Genomic DNA, 16,067 nt, shown 5'->3' with positions numbered 1-16,067 from the left:
TGTTACTGAGCATTTTAAGAGGGAGTGGGCATTAGGTCTATAGGTGGACGCCTTTTCGAGATATTGCCATTAGGGTGGGCCAGGGGTGACTCTAGAATGTTTGTACGATATGGGTATCAAACGAAAGGTGTTACTGAGCATTTTAAGAGGGAGTGGACACTAGGTCTATAGGTGGACGCCTTTTCGAGATATCGCCATTAGGGTGGGCCAGGGGTTACTCTAGAATGTTTGTACGATATGGGTATCAAACGAAAGGTGTTACTGAGCATTTTAAGAGAGAGGGGGCATTAGTTCTATAGGTGGACGCCTTTTCGAGATATCGCCATTAGGGTGGGACAGGGGTGACTCTGGTATGTTTTTGTACGATATGGATATCAAATTAAAGGTATTAATGAGGGTTTTAAAAGCGAGTGGCCCTTAGATGTATATGTGAAGGCGTTCTCGTGATATCCACCAAAATGTGGACCAGGTGATCCAGAAAATCATCTGTCGGGTACTGCTAATTTATTTATATATGCAATACCACTAACAGTATTCCTGCCAAGATTCCAAGGGCTGTTGATTTCGCCTTGTAGAACTTTTTCATTTTCTTCTACTTAATATGGTAGGTGTCACACCCATTTTACAAAGATTTTTCCAAAGTTATATTTTGCGTCAACAAACCAATCCAGTTACCATGTTTCATCCCTTTTTTCGTATTTGGTATAGAATTATGGCATTTTTTTCATTTTTCGTAATTTTCGATATCGATAAAGTGGGCGTGGTTATGGTCAGATTTCGCCCATTTTTTATACCAAGAAAAAGTGAGCTCAGGTAAGTACGTGGGCTAAGTTTAGTAAAGATATATCGGATTTTGCTCAAGTTATTGTGTTAATGGCCGAGCGGAAGGACAGACGGTGGACTGTGTATAAAAACTGGGCGTGGCTTCCACCGATTTCGCCCATTTTCACAGAGAACAGTTACCGTCATAGAATCTATGCTCCTACCAAATTTGAGAAGGATTGGTAAATTTTTGTTCGACTTATGGCAATAAAAGTATTCTAGACAAACTAAATGAAAATGGGCGGAGCCACGCCCATTTTGAAATTTTCTTTTATTTTTGTATTTTGTTGCATCATATCATTACTGGAGTTGAATTTTGACTTAATTTACTTATATACAGTAAAGATATTAAATTTTTTGTTAAAATTTGAATTTAAAAAATTTTTTTTTTAAAAAGTGGGCGTGTTCTTAATCCAATTTTGCTAATTTTTATTTAGCACATATAGAGTAATAGTAGTAACGTTCCTGCCAAATTTCATCATGATATCTTCAACGACTGCCAAATTACAGCTTGCAAAACTTTTAAATTACCTTCTTGTAAAAGTGGGCGGGGCCACGCCCATTGTCCAAAATCTTACTAATTTTCTATTCTGCGTCATAACATCAACCCATCTACCAAGTTTCGTCGCTTTATCTGTCTTTTGTAATGAGTTATCGCACTTTTTCGGTTTTTCGAAATTTTCGATATCGAAAAAGTGGGCGTGGTTATAGTCCGATATCGTTCATTTTAAATAGCGATCTGAGATGAGTGCTCAGGAACCTACATACCAAATTTCATCAAGATACCTCAAAATTTACTCAAGTTATCGTGTTAACGGACGGACGGACGGACGGACGGACGGACGGACGGACATGGCTCAATCAAATTTTTTTTCGATCCTGATTATTTTGATATATGGAAGTCTATATCTATCTCGATTCCTTTATATATGTACAACCAACCGTTATCCAATCAAACTTAATATACTCTGTGAGCTCTGCTCAACTGAGTATAAAAATGTTATTGTGTAAAAACGAATTTAAGAAAACGCTAAATAACGAATAAGTATGTAAAGATATTTCAAAAGAAAACGATTTCTTTTTTATATAAAAAAATATTTTTAACCTCCTCCTTTACACATTTTGGATTTAGTTTTCATTCAGTGTACTCAAAATCCCCTTTTAACATAAAAAGGTTTAACTGGGACTGTGAGCATTCCTTTGTATGTCAACATTTAATTTAGATATGTTTACATTTTTTATACCCAGCTGTACTTTTACACATGGTATTATAACTTTGTTTGTATAACGGTTGGTTGTACAGGTATAAAGGAATCGAGATAGATATATACCTCCATATGTGACCCGGCCTATGAAAATGTGGCTTATGACTCAAAAAAGAAATTGCGAGAAACAGTTGTTAAAGATAAACAATGCATTTCTTCAGTTTCTTAGTAGTTTTCTTGTTTTTTTTTTTTGAGTCATAAGCCACCTTTTCATATGCCGGGTCACATATATCAAAATCATCAGTATCGACAAAAATTTTATCAAGCTACGTCCGTCCGTCCGCCTGTTCGCCCGTTAACACGACAACTGGAGCAAATATTGAGATATCTTTACCGAATTCGGTATAAGGCAGGGATGCACCTTAACTTTAAGCTAATCGTTTATCAAAAAATTTCCACCGTTTCCGTTGAAACACTTCGAAATATTATCGATAAAGAAATTATCAAGATAAATTGTATCTCGTTTTTAACCGAAACGAAAAGCCTTCGTTAACGTTAAAAACTTTTACAAAAACGTGATACTTTATGTTTGAATTGTGCTGGCAATGCTATAGCCATGGTGAAGTCGTAAGGTGGTAACAGCGAGCGGACATACACACAAACAACATGTAATTTGTTTGTGTAATTCGTTGGTGGCAATGTCAATAATACTCTGAGAAATGTTCGTACTGTCAAAATTCATGAGAGTTGCAATCAGCTTGGCTAATGCTTTCACCTTTAATGTCTCCGCCATCAATCAGATTTGCTAGCATAGTTTGAAATTAATAATCAACCTAAACGATTTGATTTCGTTTTGATATGGCAGAAAACGAAACAAAATCATTTCGTTAATTTGACGTTCTTAACGTTAATAAACGAAACGAAATGAGTATGTTTCGTTTATTAACGTTAATTATCGTAACGAAATGATATCGGTTCGTTGGTTAAGCATGCCTGGTATAAGGGAGTGGCACCACCCACATTTAGAAGAAGACAACTTGGAAGTTTAACAAGCCGCAAATCAAAAGCCGTTAAAGGTATTACATTGAAGTTTGGCAGTGATGCTATCCTTGCCAAATTATATAGACTGAGTGAAGGTAACCAAAATCAGTTAAAGACCACGCCCACTTTTCCTAAAGGTCTAACAAAGTTTGCACTAACTCTATTGTATTTAACTACATTATGACTACTGAGGTAAGTGGTATGGTTGCGCTAAGAACGAAACTAAACAAATTTCGAAAATGGGCGTGACCTGCCCCTTTTTTTTTGTTACTCTTTCCAAAATACTTTTAATGCCATAAGTCGAACAAAAATCTCCCAATCCAAAAGAAATTTGGCATACACATTTTTTTCACAGCTACAACTGTTAAACTGCATTTTTACCCGCTCAAGCTCATTAGTGGTAGCCTCTGTATCCTGTTTGCTTCTTTTGAACAAAAATTAGTTCAGAATAGAACCATATATACATTACTGCACAGCCTTATAACACTATTAAGCACACAAAACAAACAACAACAGCGTTTCAAGTGCACTGCTGGGTATGTAATGTTCGGATTCACCCGAACTTAAGACTTTCTTACTTGTTCTTTTTAGTTTTCCATTATTAAATTTAATTTATTTTTTAATTTTAATTTTTTTACTCAGTTGAGCAGAGCTCACAGAGTATATTAACTTTGATTGGATAACGGTTGGTTGTACAGGTATAAAGGAATCGAGATAGATATAGACTTCCATATATCAAAATCATCAGTATCGAAAAAAAAATCGATTGAGCCATGTCCGTCCGCCCGTCCGTCCGTCTGTCCGTTAACACGATAACTTGAGTAAATTTTGAGGTATCTTGATGAAATTTGGTACGTAGGTTCCTGGGCGCTCATCTCAGATCGCTATTTAAAATGAACGATATCGGACAATAACCACGCCCACTTTTTCGATATCGAAAATTTCGAAAAATCGAAAAAGTGCGATAATTCATTACCAAATATGGATTAAGCGATGAAACTTGGTAGGTGGGTTGAACTTATGACGCAGAATATAAAACTAGTAAAATTTTGGACAATGGGCGTGGCACCGCCCACTTTTAAAAGAAGGTAATTTAGAAGTTTTGCAAGCTGTAATTTGGCAGTCGTTGAAGATATCATGATGAAATCTGGCAGGAACGTTACTCTTATTACTATATGTCCGCTTAATAAAAATTAGCAAAATCGGAGAACGACCACGCCCACTTTTTAAAAATTTTTATTTTTAAATTCAAATTTTAAAAGAAAAGTTAATATCTTTACAGTATATAAGTAAATTATGTCAACATTCAACTCCAGTAATGATATGGTGCAACAAAATACAAAAATAAAAGAGAATTTCAAAATGGGCTTGGCTCCGCCCTTTTTCATTTAATTTGTCTAGGAAACTTTTAATGCCATAAGTCGAACAAAAATTTACCAATCCTTGTGAAATTTGGTAGAGGCTTAGATTCTAGGACGATAACTATTTTCTGTGAAAAAGGGCGAAATCGGTTGAAGCCACGCCCAGTTTTTATACACAGTCGACCGTCTGTCCTTCCGCTCGGCTGTTAACACGATAACTTGAGCAAAAATCGATATATCTTTACTAAACTCAGTTCACGTACTTATCTGAACTCACTTTGTATTGGTGTAAAAAATGCCGAAATCCGACTATGACCACGCCCACTTTTTCGATATCGAAAATTACGAAAAATGAAAAAAAATGCCATAATTATATACCAAATATGAAAAAAGGGACGAAACATGGTAATTTTATTGGTCTCTTGACGCAAAATATAACTTTAGAAAAAAACTTGGTAAAATGGGTGTGACACCAACCATATTAAGTAGAAGAAAATGAAAAAGTTTTGCAGGACGAAATCAAAAGCCCTTGGAATCTTGGAAGGAATACTGTTCGTGGTATTACATATATAAATAAATTAGCGGTACCCGACAGATGATGTTCTGGATCACCCTGGTCCACATTTTGGTCGATATCGCGAAAACGCCTTCACATATACATCTAAGGGTCACTCCCTTTTAAAACCCTCATTAATACCTTTAATTTGATACCCATATCGTACAACCACATTCTAGAGTCACCCCTGGCCCACCTTTATGGCGATATTTCGAAAATGCGTCCACCTATAGAACTAAGGCCCACGCCCTTTTAAAATACTCATTAACACCTTTCATTTGATACCCATATCGTACAAAAAAATTCTAGAGTCACCCCTGGCCCACCTTTATGGCGATATTTCGAAAAGGCGTCCACCTATAGAACTAAGGCCCACGCCTTTTTAAAATACTCATTAACACCTTTCATTTGATACCCATATCGTACAAAAAAATTCTAGAGTCACCCCTGGCCCACCTTTATGGCGATATTTCGAAAAGGCGTCCACCTATAGAACTAAGGCCCACGCCCTTTTAAAATACTCATTAACATCTTTCATTTGATACCCATATAGTACAAACAAATTCTAGAATCACCCCTGGTCCACGTTTATGGCGATATCTCGAAAAGGCGTCCACCTATAGAACTAAGGCCCACGCCCTTTTAAAATACTCATTAACACCTTTCATTTGATACCCATATCGTACAAACAAATTCTAGGGTCACCCCTGGTCCACCTTTATGGCGATATTTCGAAAAGGCGTCCACCTATAGAACTAACGCCCCGCCCTTTTAAAATACTCATTAACACCTTTCATTTGATACCCATATAGTACAAACAAATTCTAGAATCACCCCTGGTCCACGTTTATGGCGATATCTCGAAAAGGCGTCCACCTATAGAACTAAGGCCCACGCCCTTTTAAAATACTCATTAACACCTTTCATTTGATACCCATATCGTACAAACAAATTCTAGGGTCACCCCTGGTCCACCTTTATGGCGATATTTCGAAAAGGCGTCCACCTATAGAACTAAGGCCCCGCCCTTTTAAAATACTCATTAACACCTTTCATTTGATACCCATATAGTACAAACAAATTCTAGAGTCACCCCTGGTCCACGTTTATGGCGATATCTCGAAAAGGCGTCCACACATAGAACTAAGGCCCACTCCTTTTTAAAATACTCATTAACGCCTTTCATTTGATACCCATATCGTACAAACAAATTCTAGAGTCGCCCCTGGTCCACCTTTATGGCGATATTTCGAAAAGGCGTCCACCTATAGAACTAAGGCCCACGCCCTTTTAAAATACTCATTAACACCTTTCATTTGATACCCATATTGTACAAACGCATTCTAGAGTCACCCCTGGTCCACTTTTATAACGATATTCCGAAAAGGCGTCCACCTAGAGATCTAAGGCCCACTCCCTTTTAAAACACTCATTAACACCTTTCATTTGATACCCATATCGTACAAACAAATTCTAGAGTCATCCCTGGTCCACCTTTATGGCGATATCTCGAAAGGGCGTCCACCTATAGAACTTAGGCCCACTCCCTTTTAAAATTATCATTAACACATTTCATTTGATACCCATATCGTACAAACAAATTCTAGAGTCAGGCCTGGTCCACCTTTATGGCGATATCCCTAAATGGCGTCCATCTATAGAACTATGGCCCACTTCCTCTTAAAATACTCTTTAATACCTTCCATTTGATACACATGTCATACAAACACATTCCAGGGTTACCCTAGGTTCTTTTTACAACATGGTGATTTTCCCTTACTTTGTCTCCACAGCTCTCAACAGAGTATGTAATGTTCGGTTACACCCGAACTTAGCCTTCCTTACTTGTTTTTTTTTAATTTTTCCACATTAACCAACGAAGTAAGCATTGGCCAAAGTAAAGCAATTTTTCAGACTTAGTATTGAAAAGTTACCGATTAGTTATCGATAAGCTATCGAAGTCGTTGTCGCTAAAAAATTTTCGAAAATTTATCGAAAAAATATGAAATAATAAAAGTTATCCATATTTTATTGAAAGATTATTGATTATTATAGAAACGCTATCGATATGTTATAAAAAAATTATCAATTTGCCATCGAAAATGTATCAAATGGTTATCAAAACGTAATCGATTTCATCTTAAAAAGTTATCGGTTTGTATTGTTACAAATTTGTATCGGCGCGTTATCGACGACTCGTCGGTTTATTATGAAACAGATACCGATAAAAATTCAATATATGTAAAATCGACAGTACATTTGTAACCGATCTGTAAAGCCTATAACAAACCGATTAGTTGACGATAATAGCTCGTTATCCATAATACGCCAATAAACATTAGTTTTCTAGACATACACACCCAACTTCACAAGTACTTGATACTCAGGCAATTGAAGCTCGGCTAAAACTGATTTGCAGATTAGGACACTTTGATTACGGCTTATCGAACTAGGCTTACAATTTGGTAATATTTGCGGTATCGGTATCGGTTTGAATTTCGTTTGTTTTGTTTTAAGTTCCGTATCACGTGTCTGCCCCTGTTTCAATTTCACTTTCGGTTGAAATAAATAAATAAAGTTCTGGTTTTTGTTACTTCTAATTTTCCGATTCATACTGTTTGGCTTTTGTCCCTTTGATGTTAGTTTCGCTTTTTTTTTAGTTTAAATCTTTGTTGAATTCATGTTTTGGTGATGTTTTGATGCGGTCTAGGGTTCAGGTTGGGGCTCCGACTTTAGTCCGATTCTGGCTTTCGGGTCCGTTTTGAATCGAGTTCCTCCCTTTGCTCTCCTTATTTTTATCATATAGAGTAATAGTAGTAACGTTCCTGCCAAATTTCATCATGATATCTTCAACGACTGCCAAATTACAGCTTGCAAAACTTTTAAATTACCTTCTTGTAAAAGTGGGCGGGGCCACGCCCATTGTCCAAAATCTTACTAATTTTCTATTCTGCGTCATAACATCAACCCATCTACCAAGTTTCGTCGCTTTATCTGTCTTTTGTAATGAGTTATCGCACTTTTTCGGTTTTTCGAAATTTTCGATATCGAAAAAGTGGGCGTGGTTATAGTCCGATATCGTTCATTTTAAATAGCGATCTGAGATGAGTGCTCAGGAACCTACATACCAAATTTCATCAAGATACCTCAAAATTTACTCAAGTTATCGTGTTAACGGACGGACGGACGGACGGACGGACGGACATGGCTCAATCAAATTTTTTTTCGATCCTGATTATTTTGATATATGGAAGTCTATATCTATCTCGATTCCTTTATATATGTACAACCAACCGTTATCCAATCAAACTTAATATACTCTGTGAGCTCTGCTCAACTGAGTATAAAAATGTTATTGTGTAAAAACGAATTTAAGAAAACGCTAAATAACGAATAAGTATGTAAAGATATTTCAAAAGAAAACGATTTCTTTTTTATATAAAAAAATATTTTTAACCTCCTCCTTTACACATTTTGGATTTAGTTTTCATTCAGTGTACTCAAAATCCCCTTTTAACATAAAAAGGTTTAACTGGGACTGTGAGCATTCCTTTGTATGTCAACATTTAATTTAGATATGTTTACATTTTTTATACCCAGCTGTACTTTTACACATGGTATTATAACTTTGTTTGTATAACGGTTGGTTGTACAGGTATAAAGGAATCGAGATAGATATATACCTCCATATGTGACCCGGCCTATGAAAATGTGGCTTATGACTCAAAAAAGAAATTGCGAGAAACAGTTGTTAAAGATAAACAATGAATTTCTTCAGTTTCTTAGTAGTTTTCTTGTTTTTTTTTTTTGAGTCATAAGCCACCTTTTCATATGCCGGGTCACATATATCAAAATCATCAGTATCGACAAAAATTTTATCAAGCTACGTCCGTCCGTCCGCCTGTTCGCCCGTTAACACGACAACTGGAGCAAATATTGAGATATCTTTACCGAATTCGGTATAAGGCAGGGATGCACCTTAACTTTAAGCTAATCGTTTATCAAAAAATTTCCACCGTTTCCGTTGAAACACTTCGAAATATTATCGATAAAGAAATTATCAAGATAAATTGTATCTCGTTTTTAACCGAAACGAAAAGCCTTCGTTAACGTTAAAAACTTTTACAAAAACGTGATACTTTATGTTTGAATTGTGCTGGCAATGCTATAGCCATGGTGAAGTCGTAAGGTGGTAACAGCGAGCGGACATACACACAAACAACATGTAATTTGTTTGTGTAATTCGTTGGTGGCAATGTCAATAATACTCTGAGAAATGTTCGTACTGTCAAAATTCATGAGAGTTGCAATCAGCTTGGCTAATGCTTTCACCTTTAATGTCTCCGCCATCAATCAGATTTGCTAGCATAGTTTGAAATTAATAATCAACCTAAACGATTTGATTTCGTTTTGATATGGCAGAAAACGAAACAAAATCATTTCGTTAATTTGACGTTCTTAACGTTAATAAACGAAACGAAATGAGTATGTTTCGTTTATTAACGTTAATTATCGTAACGAAATGATATCGGTTCGTTGGTTAAGCATGCCTGGTATAAGGGAGTGGCACCACCCACATTTAGAAGAAGACAACTTGGAAGTTTAACAAGCCGCAAATCAAAAGCCGTTAAAGGTATTACATTGAAGTTTGGCAGTGATGCTATCCTTGCCAAATTATATAGACTGAGTGAAGGTAACCAAAATCAGTTAAAGACCACGCCCACTTTTCCTAAAGGTCTAACAAAGTTTGCACTAACTCTATTGTATTTAACTACATTATGACTACTGAGGTAAGTGGTATGGTTGCGCTAAGAACGAAACTAAACAAATTTCGAAAATGGGCGTGACCTGCCCCTTTTTTTTTGTTACTCTTTCCAAAATACTTTTAATGCCATAAGTCGAACAAAAATCTCCCAATCCAAAAGAAATTTGGCATACACATTTTTTTCACAGCTACAACTGTTAAACTGCATTTTTACCCGCTCAAGCTCATTAGTGGTAGCCTCTGTATCCTGTTTGCTTCTTTTGAACAAAAATTAGTTCAGAATAGAACCATATATACATTACTGCACAGCCTTATAACACTATTAAGCACACAAAACAAACAACAACAGCGTTTCAAGTGCACTGCTGGGTATGTAATGTTCGGATTCACCCGAACTTAAGACTTTCTTACTTGTTCTTTTTAGTTTTCCATTATTAAATTTAATTTATTTTTTAATTTTAATTTTTTTACTCAGTTGAGCAGAGCTCACAGAGTATATTAACTTTGATTGGATAACGGTTGGTTGTACAGGTATAAAGGAATCGAGATAGATATAGACTTCCATATATCAAAATCATCAGTATCGAAAAAAAAATCGATTGAGCCATGTCCGTCCGCCCGTCCGTCCGTCTGTCCGTTAACACGATAACTTGAGTAAATTTTGAGGTATCTTGATGAAATTTGGTACGTAGGTTCCTGGGCGCTCATCTCAGATCGCTATTTAAAATGAACGATATCGGACAATAACCACGCCCACTTTTTCGATATCGAAAATTTCGAAAAATCGAAAAAGTGCGATAATTCATTACCAAATATGGATTAAGCGATGAAACTTGGTAGGTGGGTTGAACTTATGACGCAGAATATAAAACTAGTAAAATTTTGGACAATGGGCGTGGCACCGCCCACTTTTAAAAGAAGGTAATTTAGAAGTTTTGCAAGCTGTAATTTGGCAGTCGTTGAAGATATCATGATGAAATCTGGCAGGAACGTTACTCTTATTACTATATGTCCGCTTAATAAAAATTAGCAAAATCGGAGAACGACCACGCCCACTTTTTAAAAATTTTTATTTTTAAATTCAAATTTTAAAAGAAAAGTTAATATCTTTACAGTATATAAGTAAATTATGTCAACATTCAACTCCAGTAATGATATGGTGCAACAAAATACAAAAATAAAAGAGAATTTCAAAATGGGCTTGGCTCCGCCCTTTTTCATTTAATTTGTCTAGGAAACTTTTAATGCCATAAGTCGAACAAAAATTTACCAATCCTTGTGAAATTTGGTAGAGGCTTAGATTCTAGGACGATAACTATTTTCTGTGAAAAAGGGCGAAATCGGTTGAAGCCACGCCCAGTTTTTATACACAGTCGACCGTCTGTCCTTCCGCTCGGCTGTTAACACGATAACTTGAGCAAAAATCGATATATCTTTACTAAACTCAGTTCACGTACTTATCTGAACTCACTTTGTATTGGTGTAAAAAATGCCGAAATCCGACTATGACCACGCCCACTTTTTCGATATCGAAAATTACGAAAAATGAAAAAAAATGCCATAATTATATACCAAATATGAAAAAAGGGACGAAACATGGTAATTTTATTGGTCTCTTGACGCAAAATATAACTTTAGAAAAAAACTTGGTAAAATGGGTGTGACACCAACCATATTAAGTAGAAGAAAATGAAAAAGTTTTGCAGGACGAAATCAAAAGCCCTTGGAATCTTGGAAGGAATACTGTTCGTGGTATTACATATATAAATAAATTAGCGGTACCCGACAGATGATGTTCTGGATCACCCTGGTCCACATTTTGGTCGATATCGCGAAAACGCCTTCACATATACATCTAAGGGTCACTCCCTTTTAAAACCCTCATTAATACCTTTAATTTGATACCCATATCGTACAACCACATTCTAGAGTCACCCCTGGCCCACCTTTATGGCGATATTTCGAAAATGCGTCCACCTATAGAACTAAGGCCCACGCCCTTTTAAAATACTCATTAACACCTTTCATTTGATACCCATATCGTACAAAAAAATTCTAGAGTCACCCCTGGCCCACCTTTATGGCGATATTTCGAAAAGGCGTCCACCTATAGAACTAAGGCCCACGCCTTTTTAAAATACTCATTAACACCTTTCATTTGATACCCATATCGTACAAAAAAATTATAGAGTCACCCCTGGCCCACCTTTATGGCGATATTTCGAAAAGGCGTCCACCTATAGAACTAAGGCCCACGCCCTTTTAAAATACTCATTAACATCTTTCATTTGATACCCATATAGTACAAACAAATTCTAGAATCACCCCTGGTCCACGTTTATGGCGATATCTCGAAAAGGCGTCCACCTATAGAACTAAGGCCCACGCCCTTTTAAAATACTCATTAACACCTTTCATTTGATACCCATATCGTACAAACAAATTCTAGGGTCACCCCTGGTCCACCTTTATGGCGATATTTCGAAAAGGCGTCCACCTATAGAACTAACGCCCCGCCCTTTTAAAATACTCATTAACACCTTTCATTTGATACCCATATAGTACAAACAAATTCTAGAATCACCCCTGGTCCACGTTTATGGCGATATCTCGAAAAGGCGTCCACCTATAGAACTAAGGCCCACGCCCTTTTAAAATACTCATTAACACCTTTCATTTGATACCCATATCGTACAAACAAATTCTAGGGTCACCCCTGGTCCACCTTTATGGCGATATTTCGAAAAGGCGTCCACCTATAGAACTAAGGCCCCGCCCTTTTAAAATACTCATTAACACCTTTCATTTGATACCCATATAGTACAAACAAATTCTAGAGTCACCCCTGGTCCACGTTTATGGCGATATCTCGAAAAGGCGTCCACACATAGAGCTAAGGCCCACTCCTTTTTAAAATACTCATTAACGCCTTTCATTTGATACCCATATCGTACAAACAAATTCTAGAGTCGCCCCTGGTCCACCTTTATGGCGATATTTCGAAAAGGCGTCCACCTATAGAACTAAGGCCCACGCCCTTTTAAAATACTCATTAACACCTTTCATTTGATACCCATATTGTACAAACGCATTCTAGAGTCACCCCTGGTCCACTTTTATAACGATATTCCGAAAAGGCGTCCACCTAGAGATCTAAGGCCCACTCCCTTTTAAAACACTCATTAACACCTTTCATTTGATACCCATATCGTACAAACAAATTCTAGAGTCATCCCTGGTCCACCTTTATGGCGATATCTCGAAAGGGCGTCCACCTATAGAACTTAGGCCCACTCCCTTTTAAAATTATCATTAACACATTTCATTTGATACCCATATCGTACAAACAAATTCTAGAGTCAGGCCTGGTCCACCTTTATGGCGATATCCCTAAATGGCGTCCATCTATAGAACTATGGCCCACTTCCTCTTAAAATACTCTTTAATACCTTCCATTTGATACACATGTCATACAAACACATTCCAGGGTTACCCTAGGTTCTTTTTACAACATGGTGATTTTCCCTTACTTTGTCTCCACAGCTCTCAACAGAGTATGTAATGTTCGGTTACACCCGAACTTAGCCTTCCTTACTTGTTTTTTTTTAATTTTTCCACATTAACCAACGAAGTAAGCATTGGCCAAAGTAAAGCAATTTTTCAGACTTAGTATTGAAAAGTTACCGATTAGTTATCGATAAGCTATCGAAGTCGTTGTCGCTAAAAAATTTTCGAAAATTTATCGAAAAAATATGAAATAATAAAAGTTATCCATATTTTATTGAAAGATTATTGATTATTATAGAAACGCTATCGATATGTTATAAAAAAATTATCAATTTGCCATCGAAAATGTATCAAATGGTTATCAAAACGTAATCGATTTCATCTTAAAAAGTTATCGGTTTGTATTGTTACAAATTTGTATCGGCGCGTTATCGATTTGGTATCGACGACTCGTCGGTTTATTATGAAACAGATACCGATAAAAATTCAATATATGTAAAATCGACAGTACATTTGTAACCGATCTGTAAAGCCTATAACAAACCGATTAGTTGACGATAATAGCTCGTTATCCATAATACGCCAATAAACATTAGTTTTCTAGACATACACACCCAACTTCACAAGTACTTGATACTCAGGCAATTGAAGCTCGGCTAAAACTGATTTGCAGATTAGGACACTTTGATTACGGCTTATCGAACTAGGCTTACAATTTGGTAATATTTGCGGTATCGGTATCGGTTTGAATTTCGTTTGTTTTGTTTTAAGTTCCGTATCACGTGTCTGCCCCTGTTTCAATTTCACTTTCGGTTGAAATAAATAAATAAAGTTCTGGTTTTTGTTACTTCTAATTTTCCGATTCATACTGTTTGGCTTTTGTCCCTTTGATGTTAGTTTCGCTTTTTTTTTAGTTTAAATCTTTGTTGAATTCATGTTTTGGTGATGTTTTGATGCGGTCTAGGGTTCAGGTTGGGGCTCCGACTTTAGTCCGATTCTGGCTTTCGGGTCCGTTTTGAATCGAGTTCCTCCCTTTGCTCTCCTTATTTTTCCTTTCGAACCTTGTTTCTTTCCGTTTCCCTCCCACTTTCTTTTTTATTTTCTATTCTATTCTTTTCTTTCCTCTTCTTTTCGACAGTGAGCTAAAACAGTAAAAAATGGAGTGGAATATTTGGTTTAAATCTTAAACTTTTTGGTCTACATATATTACCAAACTTTTTTTGGTTTTAAATATAGACCTTACAAAGTTTAAAACAAAACGAGCTCATATGACTTGTTTGGAATTTAAACATTTTGGGCCAGAAAATTTCCCCTTTTTAAACTTATCGACTAAAAATTAAACCCAAATATATTAAAAACTGAGTTTATCCTTTAATAGTTTATAATATAGACCAAAAAAGTTTAAAAATGCGGTATAGGTAAAACTTTTTGGTTTTAATTTTAAACTATTCATCGAAAACTTATATTTTTTAAGTGTCTGGACTAAAATTAAAACTAAAATATCTAAGAAATTGTTTAAAACTATTAAGTAGTTTTAAAAGTAATATAAAAAAGCTCAAAATCAGCAGTAAACTTTGCTCGGTTTAAAAAATAAGAGAAAGTTTTTGACCGTGTACGAAAACCCGGAATTTTCTAAAATTCTTACCTCTCGGTTTAAGAAAACACCTTAAAAAGAAAATGAAATTCTTTACCGTAAGGGTATGACAAGATTTATAGATTTCGGCAATATTCATTATAGCCAATTAGAAACAGTTGTTAATTCATACAAAAGGTTAGCACCAAATTTGCCTACCAATGATACATTCAATTTGATCCATTTCTTGTAAATTGTAATTCCTTAAAGGAGAAGAGCTGTCGGTACCAATAAGTATAACAAAATCATCAGGATGACGAGCTGAGTTGATTTAGCTTTGTCCATCTGTCTATTTGAACGCAAACTAGCCCCTCAATTCTTAAAATATCTTAAGTAGACTTGGTGAGCGGACTTCTTTTGATGTCCGCTATATGACATGTCGGAACCGATGAGATCGGATAAAAATATTTTCGTCAATTCTCCGTAATATTAGCAGCTTGAAATTGAAATTTCATGAGATGTTTACGTTTATGAAATGTAAAGATGCCTTAAAAAATTGTAAAGATCGGTTATATGCATATACATTATATATCCAATACAAGCGATAAGAGGATCACCATACTGTTATATGCAATGTCCTAGTATTAAAATCTGTACCGTTTTATGGTTGACATTTCCTAGGGGGTTAATTTGCTTACTCATCATCATGTCAATAAGTTACTCATACGCCCCACTCCGTCAAATGACTGCTTTGCTCATAAAACTTAAAAGTTAAAAATATTTACTAAATATTATGCATATTGTCAGAAATATAATTTGTATTAAGTAAAATAGTAAGCTTAATGAAGTCGCCGTTGTATGGAGGTAGCGTACTCGCCTACCATACCGCTGGTCCTTGGATTCAAGGGATTGATAAGCGCAATAAAAATAAATAAATGTAAGGCGCGATAACCTCCGAAGAGATCTAAGACCGAGCTTCTCTTCTAATTTGCGTCGTGCTACTCTTCATTTTCTCTACAAATTGGCCGGACGGGACCTACATGTTTTATGGCGACTCCGAACGGCATCTGCAAGGCAGATGAGTTTTCACTGAGAGCTTTTCATGGCAGAAACACACCCGGAGCGCTTGCCAAACACTGATATGCGCATTACAAAGCTTTATATGTAGCTTCAAAGCTTCCGCAACCCTCAGGCTCTGAGGCTCTGGCGATCCCAAGTACCTCATAGATCTAGGGGG

The 16,067-nt window shown here is 36.2% G+C and overlaps 1 protein-coding gene across 7 annotated transcripts in view; it reads left to right on the top strand.

The window, feature by feature from the left end:
* Positions 1 to 16,067, top strand: part of per (period) — a 54,353-nt gene that overhangs the window by 9,717 nt on the left and 28,569 nt on the right. For 4 of the 7 annotated variants that reach the window (XM_067785492.1, XM_067785490.1, XM_067785491.1 and 1 more), the window contains exon 1: positions 8,331 to 8,382. The exons of the other annotated variants lie outside the window; for them this stretch is intronic. The gene's annotated coding sequence lies outside the window, so the exon portion shown is untranslated. Of the gene's footprint in view, positions 1 to 8,330; positions 8,383 to 16,067 lie in introns of those variants that run through there. 7 annotated transcript variants of the gene reach the window in all.

Source organism: Eurosta solidaginis, chromosome 4 (assembly GCF_040869045.1).
Source record: "Eurosta solidaginis isolate ZX-2024a chromosome 4, ASM4086904v1, whole genome shotgun sequence".
Taxonomy (NCBI): Eukaryota; Metazoa; Arthropoda; class Insecta; order Diptera; family Tephritidae; genus Eurosta; species Eurosta solidaginis.
Note: the sequence above shows the minus strand (reverse complement) of the source record. Positions and strands in the feature narration are given on the sequence as shown.